The sequence below is a fragment of the Bufo gargarizans genome, chromosome 2 (assembly GCF_014858855.1).
Source record: "Bufo gargarizans isolate SCDJY-AF-19 chromosome 2, ASM1485885v1, whole genome shotgun sequence".
Classification (NCBI taxonomy): domain Eukaryota; kingdom Metazoa; phylum Chordata; class Amphibia; order Anura; family Bufonidae; genus Bufo; species Bufo gargarizans.
In genome coordinates, this window is record NC_058081.1 from 555,554,601 (window position 1) to 555,571,033 (window position 16,433).

Sequence of the window (16,433 nt, forward strand, 5' to 3'; positions counted from 1 at the left end):
GTGTACCTAGAAAAACTGATGCTGTTTTGAAGGTAAAGGGTGCTCACAGCAAATATTGATTTGATTTACATTTCTCTCTTGTTCATTCACTTTGCATTTTGTTAATGATAAAAATAAACTATTAACATGTCAATTTTTTAAAGCATTATTACTTTGCAGCGCTATTCCACTTTACAACATGAGGTAAACAAAACATGGTGATGGATCTCAGCACTAGAGGCATGGAAGCTGCACAGAATTTAAGGAGGTTGTCCGACATTATTAAACTTATCAGATAAACTCCCAGGAGGTAAAATTCTTTTTTTTACTTGCCTCTTTCTCCAGCGCCATTATCTCTGGTCCTCCTGTAGCTGCTTGTTCACAAACTGCAATGGTGACGTGTCAGTATGTGCCACATGACTGCTACAGACAATCGATGCCCTCAGCAGCACGGAGAACCAGACCAGCAGGGCAGAGAACAGTGCTAGAGAAGGTGGTAAGTATGACATAACTTTCAGATGTAGATCATCAGGGGGCTTGTCTTCGATTTTTGATTATCTCAGACAACCCCTTTAAATATTACGTTTATTTAATTTTTTGTAACTTTTTGGCCAAAAATATTGTTACATTTTAACCAGTGTAGATAATCCCATGTGAGCTAAATGGGCCAGACTCTCTGCTGATACATTTAACCTATGCTGATAGCAAAATATTAGAACAGGATACATATTTGAGCTACTGCTCATGGAGTACTGTCTAAGGGTACTTCCACACTAGCTTTTTGTTTTCTGGTATTGAGTTCCATCACAGGAGCTCAATACCGGAAAAAACTGATCAGTTTTATCCTAATACATTCTGAATGGAGAGCATTCCGTTCAGGATGCATCAATTCAGTCCCTTTTACGTTTTTTGGACGGAGAAAAAAAAGCAGCATGCTGCAGTTTTATTTCCGGCCAAAAATACTGAACACTTGCCGGAATGCCGAAGTTGAAGTGTATTAGTGTCGGATCCGGCATTCAGTGTTCCGGAAAAACGCATGCGCAGACCTTTAAAAATGCTAAATAAAATTAATACCGAATCCGTTTTTCCGGATGACACCGGAGAGACAGATCCGGTATTGCAATGCCTTTGTCAGACGGATACACATCCCGATCCGTCTGACAAATGCCATCAGTTTGCGTCCGGATTACCGGATCCGGTAGGCAGTTACAGCGACGGAACTGCCTGCCGGAATCCTCTGCCGCAAGTGTGAAAGTAACCTAAGGCTTCATGCACATGACTGTAGTTTTGGTCCCATTCTTTTCAATAGGGCCACAAAAGATGCAGTCCACATTAGTTTGTCTGCTCCGTCAGCCCGCAAAAAAATAGAACATGTTCTATTGTTGTCCGTTTTGCGGACAAGGGCAGGACATTTCTACAAGAATTTAAAAAATGTCATGCACACTGCCGTGATTCGTGTTTTGCGGATCTGCAGTTTGTGAACTGCAAAAAACACAATCATGTAGATGAAGCCTAAACCAGATAAAATTGTATCTGCCACTCAGCAGATAAACAGGAACGTTTCCATTCAATGACAGCAAATGAGAGATCTTGAACTATTCAAACTCCTTTAAGAATATCCTGATAGTTCGCTCACACCCTCAGAATATCTGCTTGGTACATCACAAACAGGCATGAGCGAAGCGAGCTTTGGCTCATAGATCTGCAGTCGCTTTACTCAAAACTTCGTTTTAATGCTGTGCGGAGATCCGTCTCTGTACATAGTTAAAATGAATATGTAGTGCCCTGGTGCAGGAGGTACTTTGACATTTGGACATTTGTGGACATTTGTCTATTTCCCCTATGCAAAGTTATAAACTTCTTTCTTTATTTCACTTGAAAAGGTTAATTTGCACTGTTTAATACTGTGTTACTGAATTTTATATGTATGTTGTGATATATACCTTGTATATTATCACTGTATTTGCAAAGCTCTGTGGAAAGGGTTAATGAATACTGAGAGACTGTTAGGACTTTGAATGAGAAGCTAGTAATTTTCCACTGCTGTTACAGATTTTAAAGAAGAGCATGTTTTGGAGGGGAAAAGCCAGATGTTGTTTATCACCAAAACCAGACAGTCTGACCATTTGAATGTCTAGTTTTAGCTACGTTGTTATGTCTGGAAACTTGTTTTTGTCTGGAAAAACTGCTGTGTCATTGCCATTGAGTATCATTGAACCTCTAATGTAAGTCTATGACAGATGGAAAGTGTTACAATGCATCTGTTTGTGCTGAGCTTCTCCATTCCATTCCTCCCACTAGAAGGTTCTAGTCTAGCTAAAACTGTATATAAGGAGAGCAGTCAGAGCCCCTAGTGTTCTGCAGTTAGGGAGCAGTGCTTTGAGGGGAAGACTCATGCCAGCCTGCATGAGTGACCAGAAGACGACTCTGAGATGGGGACACTGAGCCACGGACCATGGGTCACTAGCCCTGTGACCAAGGAGCCACCCGGACTACTGAGCTACAGACCGTGGCCCCTTAACCAGGATGCCAGCCTTCTGAGAGAGAGAGGGACGGCTAGCTCAGGCCTTTCCTCAGCAACAAACTCTTCTTCTGCCAGGGAGGAGACTGGAGAAGCCAACCCAATGCCAATGCCTCGTCTGTATTGTTTTGCACCTGAGTTCCTCCAGTAAGGAAGCACCCTGGTTAATTGCAGACCCTGATTCTCTGGACTTATTTCCAATTGGGGTGCACCACGCCTTACTATCCCTTCGGGAGAGCAGCAACATGTGGTGACACCTCAACGGTGTCCAGGGGACCCAGCATAGCGTTGGGACCACCCCAAACCCGGCCACTGCATATGGGCTTCGGCGAGGTGAAATGAGTTATCACCAAAGTCTTGTGAGACTTCGGTGAATAACTTTGGCATTTGATTATTATAATGGAAAAACATTTTAAAACAGGTAGCCAAAGTCAACTCTGTACCGAAGCCAACTTCAGAACCAAGTTTTAAGTTGAAAAATCAAATCCCTCAGTTATTCACAAGTTCCACAAGACTTTGGTGATAACGAATTTGCCTCACCGGAACCACTACATTTTAATTCTGTACGAAGACGAAGTTTTGAGCGAAACAACTTCAGATCTATGATTCGAAGCTCACTTCGCTCATCCCTCATCACAGATATTAACCTTTATGATGCTGAGCTAGTACAACTTACTGCACCAGCAGTAAAATACTATTTCAGCCACACACACCCAAACAGATTTGCTGCTGCACGTGAATAAGAGCCTGAATACATTTTCAATGAATGTAATGAATGCGAGCACTTGCACCCTGACAAAAACAGTCAAAACACAGATAAATAAAGAGGTTCTTATCGCTGATTATAGGCTTTGTACGTTCAGTAATTTTTCCTTTTTGACTACATGAATAAAGTATGTAATCTGTTCTGTCTCATACCCAGTTTGATTAGGGTAAAAACGCTGAACCTATCAGTTCGGCTCCAAAATGGAATGGAATTTTTTTTGGGCGTAGATTTAAATATTGCTGCACTGTATCCCTCTCACAGTTATGCGGCAAACATTATGAAGACTTCAATTACATGTAAATGTTCATATTCCATTTTATAACTGTAAAGGTTTATGCAGGAAATCTATAATACTTGTCCAAAGGGAAAAAAGGAATTGTCCATAGCAATTAATTGGGTCATTTATCAAACTGGTGTAAAGTAGAACTGGCTTAGTTGCCCATAGCAACCAATCAGATTCTTCATTTCATTCTCCAAAGGAGCTATCAAAAATGAAAAGTGGAATCTGATTGGTTTCTATGGGAAACTACACCAGTTCTACTTTACACCAGTTTGAAAAATGACCCCAGTAAGACTGTAGTCTAATTGGTTGGGGAGCAGTCTTATGTCTAATTAACCATTAGTATAGCAGTATAAGCTGGGAATCCATGTTCTTCAAACTTCAAAAAGGATTTTTACCACCTCTAAAACATCTGTTTTAGTGAATACTAATCTCTACAAGAAGTATTTATGCTGGAGCATCTTTTCGTCAAGATTTGAGTTGTGCTGTTTCTGTGTTTCTCCTGGAAATGCATGAATCAATTGACAACTGGATGCTACTATCCCCTTGTCAATGGGCATTTCCTTACAAACTTTGATATTGTCTACACCCTATTGACAAGAGAGTAGTAAAGCCCAGTTGTCAGTACAGTATATTGCTTAGTGCTTTCGAAGAGGAGGTGGGCAGGGGACTGTCAATGCTAATTTTGCATTGCTAGCTGTAATAAGACTACTGGTGTTAGAGCCTCCTCAAAGCGTGCCAGTAGCAAACATAAAGGCAATGGCATACATTGAGAACGTTGGGCATAGCCCCTTATTCTTGCCCCTTGTATGACATAATCCTCTGGTCATTTTCCCACCTACTTATTTACAAGCGTTATTGGAATTGTGGATCCCTTGGAAGATTATACCTAGCCCATAGAAATGAGGGGTGGTGCTAGCACCTTGAACCCTAGTGACATACTTACCAACTTTTCAGTTTTTTCAATTCGAGACAAGTAGGCCCCACTCCAGTAAAGGGCCAAACATTGTGAGACTGCCCATTTATGACCCTTGGCTTTGGACAGACTAAATTTGCAGGGACTGTCTCTGAAAATTAAGGACAATTTTGGGATTCGGGACTGTTGACAACCATAAGAACTACTTCTACGGTACATACGCCCAGAGGTGCACCACCAATGAGGCCAGGTGAGGCAATTGCCTCAGGCAGCCCAGGTAGGGTCAAGAGGGGGGCAGCAGAAGGGCCATGGTCAATGAGCATTTTCATTGTGGCAAAGGGGTTAGGTTAAGAAATTAGCATTGGGGGGGCACGGTTTCAGTTTTTGCTTAAGGCAGCAGAAAGGCTAGGTGCACCCCCGCATACGCCTCTGTGTAACACCATTTGGTATACGGCTTCTCTGCAATTTTTACCCAGAAGCTGGTGCTATCTGCTCATGCCTCCTGCTGATTGTATAGGAGGTACCTTAAACACCCCTGCTTAGCAAAGGTAGAGCTATAGGAAGGGCAGAGATGACAGTTGCAACCAGGCCCTCATGCTCAAGGAGGCTTGTAGGCCCTTTGGCTACATTAGAAGACACCTCTGTTATAAATGCCTCATCAAAGATGGGGGGCTGGACAACCTAACATTCAGTCATGGACACTAGGGGTGAGTAGTGACTGCAGTGATTCATTATTGGATAGTTTTATTATATGGATATGAAAAATCTAAATTCTTGATGGTCTTCTAAAACAATCTCATATATTTTTTGGGGATATTTGTAGACTCCTCGGCTTATTATCAATCCCTCTCCATAATTTGCTTCATGTATGCCGTCTGAATCATCAAATGTTTAACAGTTCATTTATTTGGCCATTAGTATGAATGTCTGGATGGGATTGCTTTCAGTTAGTTAACACTGTTGTTTAAAGGAAAGCACAAGAGGCTTTTTTGGACCTTCCCAGGAGGCTCGTCTTGTATTCTGCCAGGAAAAAACTGTAAGAATCAAAACAGATCAATGACAACCAATGTCCCGGGCCTTCAAGGAAACCCAAACGTAGAGATCAAATTCTCACATTATGTACTGCAGCGATTGGCTGCACAAACCACCTCATTTGTGGGGCCACAGAACTTTGACTCTACTCGAGCCTTGCAGTTTTTTGTTCTGCTGTACAGAACTAAATAATTTCCAAAAATGAATACAGAATTAATATTTGATGTTACATGTGTACTATTAGAGTCCATTCACAAGATCGTATTTTGAGTCCGCGTCCGATCTATATTTTTGGCGGATTGCATGTGGACCTATTCAATCCTATGGGGCCACAAAAAAAAAACGGACAGCACACGGATGTTATCTCTGTGCTGTCTGGATCCATGCGGCTCAGCCACAATTGATAGAACGTGTCCTATTCTTGTCTATTTACGGACAAGAATAGGCTCAATGGGGCTGCAAAAAGTGTGGGATGCACACCGACTGCATCCATATTTTGCAGATCTGTGATTTGCGAATCACAAAACAGATATGGTCGTGTGAATGCATCCTTATACAAGGTAGAAAAAGTACATAAAAATATTGAGCACTTTATAGGTCTTGTGGTTCAGGTTATATTGCCCACAGAAGTCAATAATAATAGCCTCTCTGCTATGTACGCCTTAGAGCCATATATGTAGCATTACATGCAATATATAGACAAACCAGGACCTCTTTGTAAGTCGCTCACTGCTCTGGCTTATATAGGATTTCCTGAGTGGGGACATTCATACGTCCTAACAGAGCACATGGCAGGCATAGCTCAGCATCACCTTCCCACACAGCACAGAAGACAGCTACCGTGCTGTATAAATGTACTATTAGTAATACACAATTACTGATACAATTTGCCAGATCTATTAGTAGAGGGCTAGTATTTTTGCTAATTTGCATTATTGAAGGGTTGGCCACCATAAATATAAAAAAATAAAAAATTTAAATATCCCAGACAATAACTAAAGCCAAGATGTATTTGCATCATGAGAGATATACTGTGTATTGTAGGAGAGTACCTGGGGTGGTGGTAGACGGAAGGTACGTGCCACCGGGGGTCCTGGCCCTGGTGGAGTAAGAGCCGGAAAAGTGCATTTTGCAGCGGTTATGCTGTTAACACAGCGGATCCGGGCCGGCTCTTACTGGGAGCAGGCAGTTATGCGGGCGGGTGCCTGTCTCCCCACGGTCCAGGCCAGGTTTTGCAAGGAAGGGTTAAAACCAGACCAGCAACAAGGGTGTGGTGTGCAATGTGGAGCTTCTGGGTTCTCTGGCTGTGAGAGTGAGAAGTGGAGGTGAGCTGGGCTGTTTGCTGAGGCCTGTAAAGGAGTGTGCGGGAACCTGCAGCTGAAGCCAGGAGGGATCTGTGTTCCGTGGCTAGAAGACGGACCCAGGGACCCAGGGACTTGCTTCACCAAGAGAAAAAGGTGATATTACTCCTGGCTTTAAATAGACTTTGCTTTATGTGATGGAAACAGGCCTCAAGTAGCCTGCAGCAGGGACTTGCTGTGTTTCAACTATTATTTTGCTGTTGTGTGTGACCACCTTCCCTATGAACTGCACCGTCTTTCACTTGTATGCACCGTGTGAATAAACAAAGCATCGTGTTTATATTTATCCGGGTGGTGCACGGCTGCATGTCATACATTAAACCAGCCAGCTTGGTCATCCCGGACAAAATGGAGGAGCTAGGTTTAAGCAGTTGGTGCAGAGCAATGCACAACAGCAACAAACAAACAGTTTGCTGGTACAACCAATGGCGCTTATGCAAGAGGCTCTGAGTGCGTCCCAGCGAGAGACCCCACCGGCAGTGATTCCATCGCCGTCGGCTCCCAGGGATAAAGTCCGTTCAGCATTAAGGAAAATGGCTCCAGAGGATGATATAGAGGCCTTCCTGATGGTGTTCGAAAGGACCGCGGAACAGGAGAACTTACCGTCGGGACAGTGGGCTGAAGTGGTGGTGCCATTCCTACTCGGGGAAAGCGCACTTCGATCTCAGCAGGGAGGACGCCCAGTACTATGGGAAGCTGAAGGCTCGCTTGGGGGTTACTACCTATGTGCCGGCGCAGAGAGTATATCGGTGGGCATTTTCTGAGTCCAGACCCGTCCAGTCTCAGGCATATGACGTGGTACATATGGTGAGGAAATGGCTCCAGCCGGAAACTTTGAGCCCCTTCCAAATGGTCGAGCGACTGGTTGTGGACCATTTCGTGCGGACACTGCCAAGGGCCATACAGAGCTGGGTTGGTCAGGGAGACCCCGGCAACCTGGATCAGTTAGAAAGCCTAGTCGAGAGGTATGTGGCGACCCAGGACTTGGTGCAGGACTCAACACAGGCACGGGAATCCCATCAGGCTCCCTCTCAGGTTGGGGATCCGGAAAAAGGGACCCAACCACAAAGGGGGGGAGGCTAGTCCTACTCTGGGGAAGAGAGAGACCGCGGAGGGACCACGGGGATTCAATGTTGGTGCTGCCACGGCCTGGGACATAGGGCAGCGAACTGTCCTCAAACACCTGAACCCATGGACTGTGGGTTGGCTCGCTGGTCCTCTTTCTTTGCCCGGCCTGTATGTACCGCGGATGCCCGGCCGACCGCCGATATGCCGCCTCTGTGCCAAGTCTTGGTTGATGGGCATCCGATTAATGCTTTGCTGGACTCTGGGAACCTGGTGACCCTAGTGCTATGAGTCCTTAGTGTCTGAGACACTCCCAGAGAAGCAAACCCTGTCCATTGTCTGTATCCATGGGGACCGCTGGGAGTACCCCACTGCCAGGGTTACCATGTCCGTGTTGGGCCAAGAGGTGCAGCATGTCGTGGGAGTGGGACGCCAAATCCCTTATGCCGCCATACTGGGAAGGGACTTTCCTTTGTTCTGGACTCTATGGAAGAGCGATATGCCTTCCCTTAGGGACAGACGACAATCGGGCCCAGTGCCCGAAGATCCCGACCCGGGGATACCAGCTGTAGGAGTCACCACATCACCTGTAGAGTGTCATCCCGATAGGTTTCCCCTAGAGGTGTTGGCAGGCGAATCCGTGGAAACCCCGTCCATCCCGGACCTGGAGGTATCCCGTGACACGTTCGGGACCGCCCAGCTCCTGGATCCGACATTATTGCGGGCGAGGGAAGGGGTGACAGTGGTAAATGGGGTGGCTCAGCACCCAGGGGCCGACTCAGTGTTTCCCCATCTGGCAATTTCTGGCAATTAACCAGGACCTGCTGTACAGGGTGGACAAAGTGCAGCAGGAAGTAGTGGAGCAGCTGGTGGTACCCCAGCCATACTGTCGTGTGGTACTGGACTTGGCCCACTCCCACGTGCTGGGAGGACATTTGGGCATAAAAAAAACCAAGAATGGATTCTGCAAAGGTTCTATTGGTCCGGGGTTTATGAGGAGGTCAAAGGGTTTTGCCAATCCTGTCCAGTGTGTCAGATGACGAGCCCCCAACCCCACTATCGCAGTCCCCTAGTACCCATGCCCATCATCGAGGTCCCCTTCGAAAGAATAGGGATGGATCTGGTAGGCCCCATAAACAAGTCGGCCAGAGGGTACCAGCATATCTTTGTGGTCTTAGACTATGCCACCAGATATCCTGAAGCGATCCCACTACGTCATACTTCAGCTAAGCTCATAGCTAAAGAACTCATTGGTATGTTCGCAAGGGTGGCGATTCCAAAAGAGATCCTGACCGACAAGGGGACCCCCTTCATGTCTAGGGTGACGAGGGAGCTCTGCAAGCTTTTAGGGGTTAAACGGTTACACACGTCCATATACCATCCTCAAACCGACAGACTAGTGGAGCGCTTTAACAAAACCCTAAAAACTATGCTCAAAAGAACCGTAACCAAAAACAGAAAGGATTGGGACCTATTGCTGCCGTACGTATTGTTCGCAGTGCGAGAAGTGCACCAGGCATCTACGCGATTCTCGCCCTTCGAGCTATTATACAGTCGACGTCCAAGAGGGTTGCTGGACATCGCTAAAGAGGCGTGAGGGCAACAGCCCACCCCACACAAGAGTATTATAGAGCATATAGAAAAGATGCAGGACCGTTTAGAGACAGTCCTACCAATCGTCCGGGAAGACATGGAGGCCGCCCAACTGGCACAGAGCCGGGTATACAACCGGAGTGCCCAGGTCCGGACATTTAACCCGGGTGACCGGGTACTGGTGCTAGTCCCCACCATTGACAGTAAGTTTTTGGCATGGTGGCAAGGTCCCAAGGTGAAAAAGAAGGTAGGGTCAGTGAATTACAAGATATCCCAGCCAGCTCGGCGGAAGCCAGAACAGGTACAGTATATCATGTAAATTTACTGAAATTGTGGAGAGATAGGAAGTGTCTCGTTGGGGGCGGCCCAAGCACTGTCTTGTCTGCGGGGAAGATCCCAGCTCCACCCGAGGTCCCGTAGGGCACCTTCGCGGTAAAGATGACGAGTGATAACAAGCTCAGGAAGCCCAAGAGTTGGTGAGTCGAAATGGGGACGTGTTCTCTGAACTTCCTGGTCGAACTTCGGTAGTCCGACATGACATCGTCACCGAGCCCCACATCAGGGTACGGTTAAAGCCGTATCGTGTACCGGAGGCCCGGTGACAGGCCATTTCAGAAGAAGTAAGGTCCATGTTGAGGTTAGGGGTCATTGAGGAGTCAAGGAGCGAGTGGGCCAGCTCCATAGTCCTCATCCCAAAACCTGACTGTACTCTGCGCTTCTGCAATGACTTTAGAAAGCTCAATGAAGTGTCGAAATTCAATGCCTACCCCATGCCCCGGGTAGACGAGCTCATAGAACGGCTAGGGAAAGCTCGCTATTCCTCGGTCCTCTAAAAGGATATTGGCAGGTGCCTCTAATGGAGGCGGCAAAGGAGAAGACGGCCTTTGTCACCACCGAGTGGCTATTTCAGTACCAAGTTTTGCCCTTTGGCCTACATGGCGCTCCAGCCACCTTCCAGCGATTGATGGACGTCATCCTACGTCCCCATTGTCCATATGCTTTGGCATATCTGGACGACATGATCGTATTTAGCCAGGACTGGGAGAGTCACCTGCCCAAGGTACAGGCCTCAGAAAAGCCGGACTGACGGCCAACCCAAAAAAGTGTTCGATCGGGTTCGAGGAGGTCCGGTACCTGGGATACGTGATTGGGCGGGGAGTTGTCAAACCCCAGGTAGACAAGGTTGAGGCGATCAAGAGCTGGCCCAGACCTCTTACCACCAAGCAAGTACGTTCATTCCTAGGGATGATAGGATATTACATGCGCTTTATCCCCAACTTTGCCACAGTAGCAGCCCCGTTGACAAGACTTTTAAAGTGGAGGAAGACGGTGATGGTCCACTGGGATGAGCAGGCGGAAGAGGCGTTCTACCATTTGAAGTCGGTTCTGTGTGGGTCCCCAGTTTTGGTGACACCCGACTTCACACAGGAATTTGTCGTCCAGACGGACACCTCTGGAGTGGGCCTAGAGGCAGTACTCTCTCAGGAAATCAGTTGGGAGGAACACCCCGTTGTCTTCCTGAGTCGCAAACTCACCCCAGTGGCCATTAAGTGGGCCCTCGAGTCCCTTAGGTACTATCTGTTAGGGAGAAGGTTCCATCTGGTGACCGACCATTCCCCTCTCCAGTGGATGAGCCAGGCCAAGGAGGGGAGTGCCTAGGTCATCAGATGGTTCTTGTCCTCTAAGTTCAGTGTCGAACACAGGGCAGGCCGCTTACAGGGGAATGCCGATGCCCTGTCCCGGTTACACTGTTGTACATGTGTCCAACCTCCTCAGGATTGAACAGGGTGTGCAACCCTTCAGGGTTGAACAAAGGGGGATGATATGTAGGAGAGTACCTGGGGTGGTGGTAGACGGAAGATACGTGCCACCGGGGGTCCTGGACCCGGTGGAGTAAGAGCCGGAAAAGTGCATTTTGCAGCGGTTATGCTGTTAACACAGTGGTTCCGGGCCAGCTCTTACTGGGAGCACGCAGAACTTCTGGGTTCTCTGGCTGTGAGAGTGAGAAGTGGAGGTGAGCTGGGCTGTTTGCTGAGGCATGAAGAGGAGTGTGCGGGAACCCGCAGAAGAAGCCAGGAGGGATCCGTGTTCCGTGGCTAGAAGCCAGACCCAGGGACTTACTTCACCAAGGAGAAAAAGGTGACATTACTCCTGGCTTTAAATAGACTTTGCATAATGTGACTGAAACAGGCCTCAAGAAGCCTGCAGCAGGGACTTGCTGTGTTTGAACTATTATTTTGCTGTTGTGGCGCTCCTCCTACTGGTAAGTGACAGATCATTAAGCAATGCGCCGAACAGACCTGTCACTTACCAGTAGGAGGAGCTCCCAGCCGGTCACAGACAATGCAGCAGGTAAGTATGATGCTTCTAATATTGCTAAGTAACCATGGCAACCAGGACTGCAGTAGCGTCCTGGTTGCCATGGTTACCGATCGGAGCCCCAGCGATTAAACTGGGACTCCGATCGTAACTCTCCGTTACCACCAATGATCGGGGGGGGGGCGCACACTGGCCACCAATGAAATTAATACAATAGAGGGAGGGAGGGGGGGCAGGGGGGCCACACTGGACACCAATGAGATTAATACAGTAGAGGGAGGGGGGGGCCGAACACTGGCCACCAATGAAATTATTACAGTAGAGGGAGGGGGGGGCCAGGGGGGCCGAACACTGGCCACCAATGAAATTATTACAGTAGAGGGAGGGGGGGACCGGGGGGGTCGCACACTGGCCACTAATGAAATTAAAACTGGGGAGGGAGGGGGGTCTGCCCCCTGCTGCCTGGCAGCCCCTGATCTCTTACAGAGAGCTATGATATGCACAATTAACCCCTCAGGTGCGGCACCTGTAAGAGATCAGGTGCTGCCAGGCAGCAGGGGGCAGTCATGTACACAGTTCATAGTATATTCTAACTTGAAGCGTCCCCATCACTATGGAAACGCCTCTGTGTTAGAATATACTGTCGGATCTGAGTTTCACGATCTAACTCAAATCCGATGGTATATTCTAACATATAGGCGTTCCCATGGTAATGGGGACGCTTCTAGTTAAAATATACCATCGGATTGGAGAAATCTCTGATCCGATGGTATAATAGGTACTCCTGACTTTACATTGAAAGTCAATGGGGGACGGATCCATATGCAATTGCACCATATTGTGTCAATGTCAAACGGATCCGTCCCTATTGACTTGCATTGTAAGACAGGACGGATCCGTTTGGGTCCGCACGGCCAGGCGGACACCAAAATGATTTTTTTTTTACTTTCCTTCATGTCCGTGGATCCTCCAAAAATCAGGAAGACCCACAGAAGAAAAAACGGACACGGATCACGGAACTACGGGACCCGTTTTTGCGGACCGCAAAAAAAAACGTTTGTGTGCATGAGGCCTTTATATAATTTTTCTAATGTGTTCAGCATAGTATGCTCCCATTAATGAGAGGCTGTGTGGGTGGAGCAGCTGCAAAGTGAAAGTAAAAATCCCAGCATGCATCACAGCCAGCATCTTCAGAGGAGCGGTCACATGCCATCCCTGGACAACTGTGATACCATAGTAACAGCAGCATCTCAGGTGTCATTTAGGGTTGCTACCCGGCCAGTATCTCATGGGCGAGTCTGCTATTTTAGTGGCCCTGCCGGTAATTTTTTTTATTCCAGCAATATTGTGGAGCACTCATTAGTACAGTCTTTACCTCCTTCCTATGTGTGTTAATAAAAAATAAAAATAAAACACTCACCTCCTCCATTTGCTCGCGCTGTGGGGAACATTCGCTGCTGCAGACTGGAGGACCTGCGAGGCATCATCATGCTGGAGAGCAGGTCCTGTCCTGAGCTTCCAGTCAGCAGTGAATGTTCCCCACAGCGTGAGCAAATGGAGGAGGTGAGTGCTTTTTTTTATTTTATTTTCAGAAGTAGAGAAGGGAGCACTAATGGGGGCATTATCCTTACTGGGGGCACTAATGGGGGCATTATCCTTACTGGGGGCACTAATGGGGCATTATTACTGGGGGCACTAATGGGGGCATTACTATAACAGGGGGCACTAATGAGGGCATTATTCTTACTGGGGGGCCCAAATGGGGAATTATTCTTACTGAGGACACTAATGGGGGCAATATTCTTACTGGGGGCACTAATAGGGGCATTCCTATAATGGTGGGCACTAATGAGGGCATTTTTCCTACTAGGGGCACTATTGGGGGCACTACTATTACTGAGGGTACTTTTGGGGGCATTATTCTTACTGGGGACAATAATGGGGGCATATTCTTACTGGTATGGGGGCATTAATATTATGGCGGGGCTTTAATGGAGGCATTCATATTATTGGGAGCCACAGCATGACAGTGACTTAACACCCCATGTTAAGCCACACCCTTTGGGGGTGTGGCTTAACGTGGCCTGTATTTTTCTGTTGAGAAAGGTGGCAACCCTAGTGTCATTTCATCAGAGCTTTAGGCCTCATGCATATGACCATAGCCTGTCTGTGCCTGTATTGTTGTCCGCAAACAGGATCCTCAATATACAGGCACCAGCCGTGTGCGCACCTTATCATGGATGCTGACCCATTAACTTGAATGGGTCCGCAATCCGGAAGATACGATTCGGTGCGGAATGAAGCCCACGGAAGCTCTTCCGTGGGTTTTCTGTATGTGCCTCCACACCGAAAAAAAATTGTGCAATCGGAGACAGATGGCAGACCCTATTCAAGTGAATGGGTTGGCGTTCACAGAGAGAGGACACAAGGTCAGTGCCCATGCATTGCGGGCCACAATGTATATACTATATATATATATATTTTTTCTCTCTCTCTCTCTCTCTCTCTCTCTCTCTCTCTCTCTCTCTCTCTCTCTCTCTCTCTCTCTCTCTCTCTCTCTCTCTCTCTCTCTCTCTCTCTCTCTCTCTCTTTCTTTCTCTCTCTCTCTCTCTCTTTCTTTCTCTCTCTATCTATCTATCTATATATATATATATATATATATATATACAGTACAGACCAAAAGTTTGTAGATTCACACTGAAGGCATCAAAACTATGAATTAACACATGTGGAATTATATACATAACAAAAAAGTGTGAAACAACTGAAAATATGTCATATTCTAGGTTCTTCAAAGTAGCCACCTTTTGCTTTGATTACTGCTTTGCACACTCTTGGCATTCTCACACTCTTGGCATTGACACTATAATAGAAAATGCCTTTTCTGGTCCGCAATAGCGGACAAGAATAGGACATGTTCTATTTTTTTCAGAAACAAAATTGCGGATCCCGAAAAAACGGATGCGGATCCCGAAAATGCGGATGCGGAATCCAGGAAATGTGGATTTTCATCCCTTCCAGCCCGATTGAAAGTGAATGGGTCCGCAAATTGCGGAAAGAATGCAGACCCAAATTACGGACGTGTGAATGGACCATTAGGGAGAGTTCCTGTTTTACTTTCTTACAGAAATTATCCAATTGTGAGATATTATCTGTAGTTATTATAACGGCACCTCCTGCTGTTTAATCTGCATAGTAATATACACCAACTGAGGTGGTGGCACAAGCTCAGTTCCATCCTTCAACTGCCACCAGCCATATCTACTGTTATAAGATGTGACCTTTACATGGAGAGAGCAGCAGCAAAAAGGACACATCCCCTGAGCTTTGATAGGGAGAATGCTGCAGCAGAAAGGACACATCCCCTGAGCTTTGATAGGGAGAATGCTGCAGCAGAAAGGAAACACCCCCTGATCTGCCAGCCTGAGGAAAATGTGGCAGAGTAATTGCAGCAATGAATGGGGAGATCTCTGGAGCCATGTGAGGTACAGGGCTGGTTCTAGCTTTGTTAGAAAGAGATGGTTATATACTATATGAGGTCTGATTTTTGTTTTTTACATCAGTCATCCGCTAATCCCTTTAATTAATTCAATGCAAAACGAAATATGGGGGCTTTTAAGGATTTAAAGGAATAATATTGGAAAGATATTTGCGAAATTGGACGTAATTGAAAATCACAAATGTACAGGGAAACTGCTTCATTACCCAGCCCTGTATTCTGATGTGAGCAGATTGCAATGTAAAGATGGAGTCTGCTACATTTTGGTAACCGAGCATCCATCACTTTATGCCAAGTGGCAGTTCTGCCTCCGTATGCACTTTCTGCAGCTTCATATCATTATTCCATGATCTTATATAACATATTTCCCAGCATCACGGCTCTGCACCCAGATACACATAATCAGAAGTTCAGACGCCTTACTTTCTGATTTTAATAAACTGTGTACTGTGGACAGACGTAGCGGAGGGAACGTAGAGCTGCATTAGTTCATTACAACTCTCACTAGCCTCATCAATAAATAGCACTTGACTGCTGTGGCCAGTGACAGGCTGCAGTGGTGACATCATGTGTACCACTGCACTAGGGAACATTAAAAACAGCAACAGTGTGGACTGTAAAATGGTACAAGAAGCAGCAGGGGAGCACATGGTATGACTTTTGTTATTTTATTACATTTTCTGTTGCTTTTGTTTTTTTTTATTAACTTGAACAACCCCTTTAAGGCTGGCTACACACAAAGCTGTCGGCCAAACGCGGCTCCTTCAAATGTTAAGATGGGGATACTCCTTTACGTTGCATTTTGTCACTTGATTTTTAACTTTCTTTTTCCACCATTTTATAAATATACTCATTGACAGAAAAGAATAATGCACCCAGATAAAAATGTTAGATTGCTGCAGAGCTCAGTATGCAGTTATGTCTCAGATATGTAAATGATTACAGGTGTGGTCTCATTTGACACCAGATTTTGTCACAAGAGGGCGTAAAAGTGCTTCAACTACTGATTCTCAGAGGCTACTTTTAGGTAGAGGACCTCTTGTGATAAGGCCTCTTTCACATGGGCGTCATGTTTTTGGCCGGGATAAGATGCGGGTGCGTC

At 46.5% G+C, this 16,433-nt stretch overlaps 1 protein-coding gene across 5 annotated transcripts in view; it reads right to left on the reverse strand.

The window, feature by feature from the left end:
- Nucleotides 1–16,433, reverse strand: part of LOC122926679 (potassium voltage-gated channel subfamily C member 1-like) — a 146,506-nt gene that overhangs the window by 71,816 nt on the left and 58,257 nt on the right. The gene's annotated exons all lie outside the window — the stretch shown is intronic.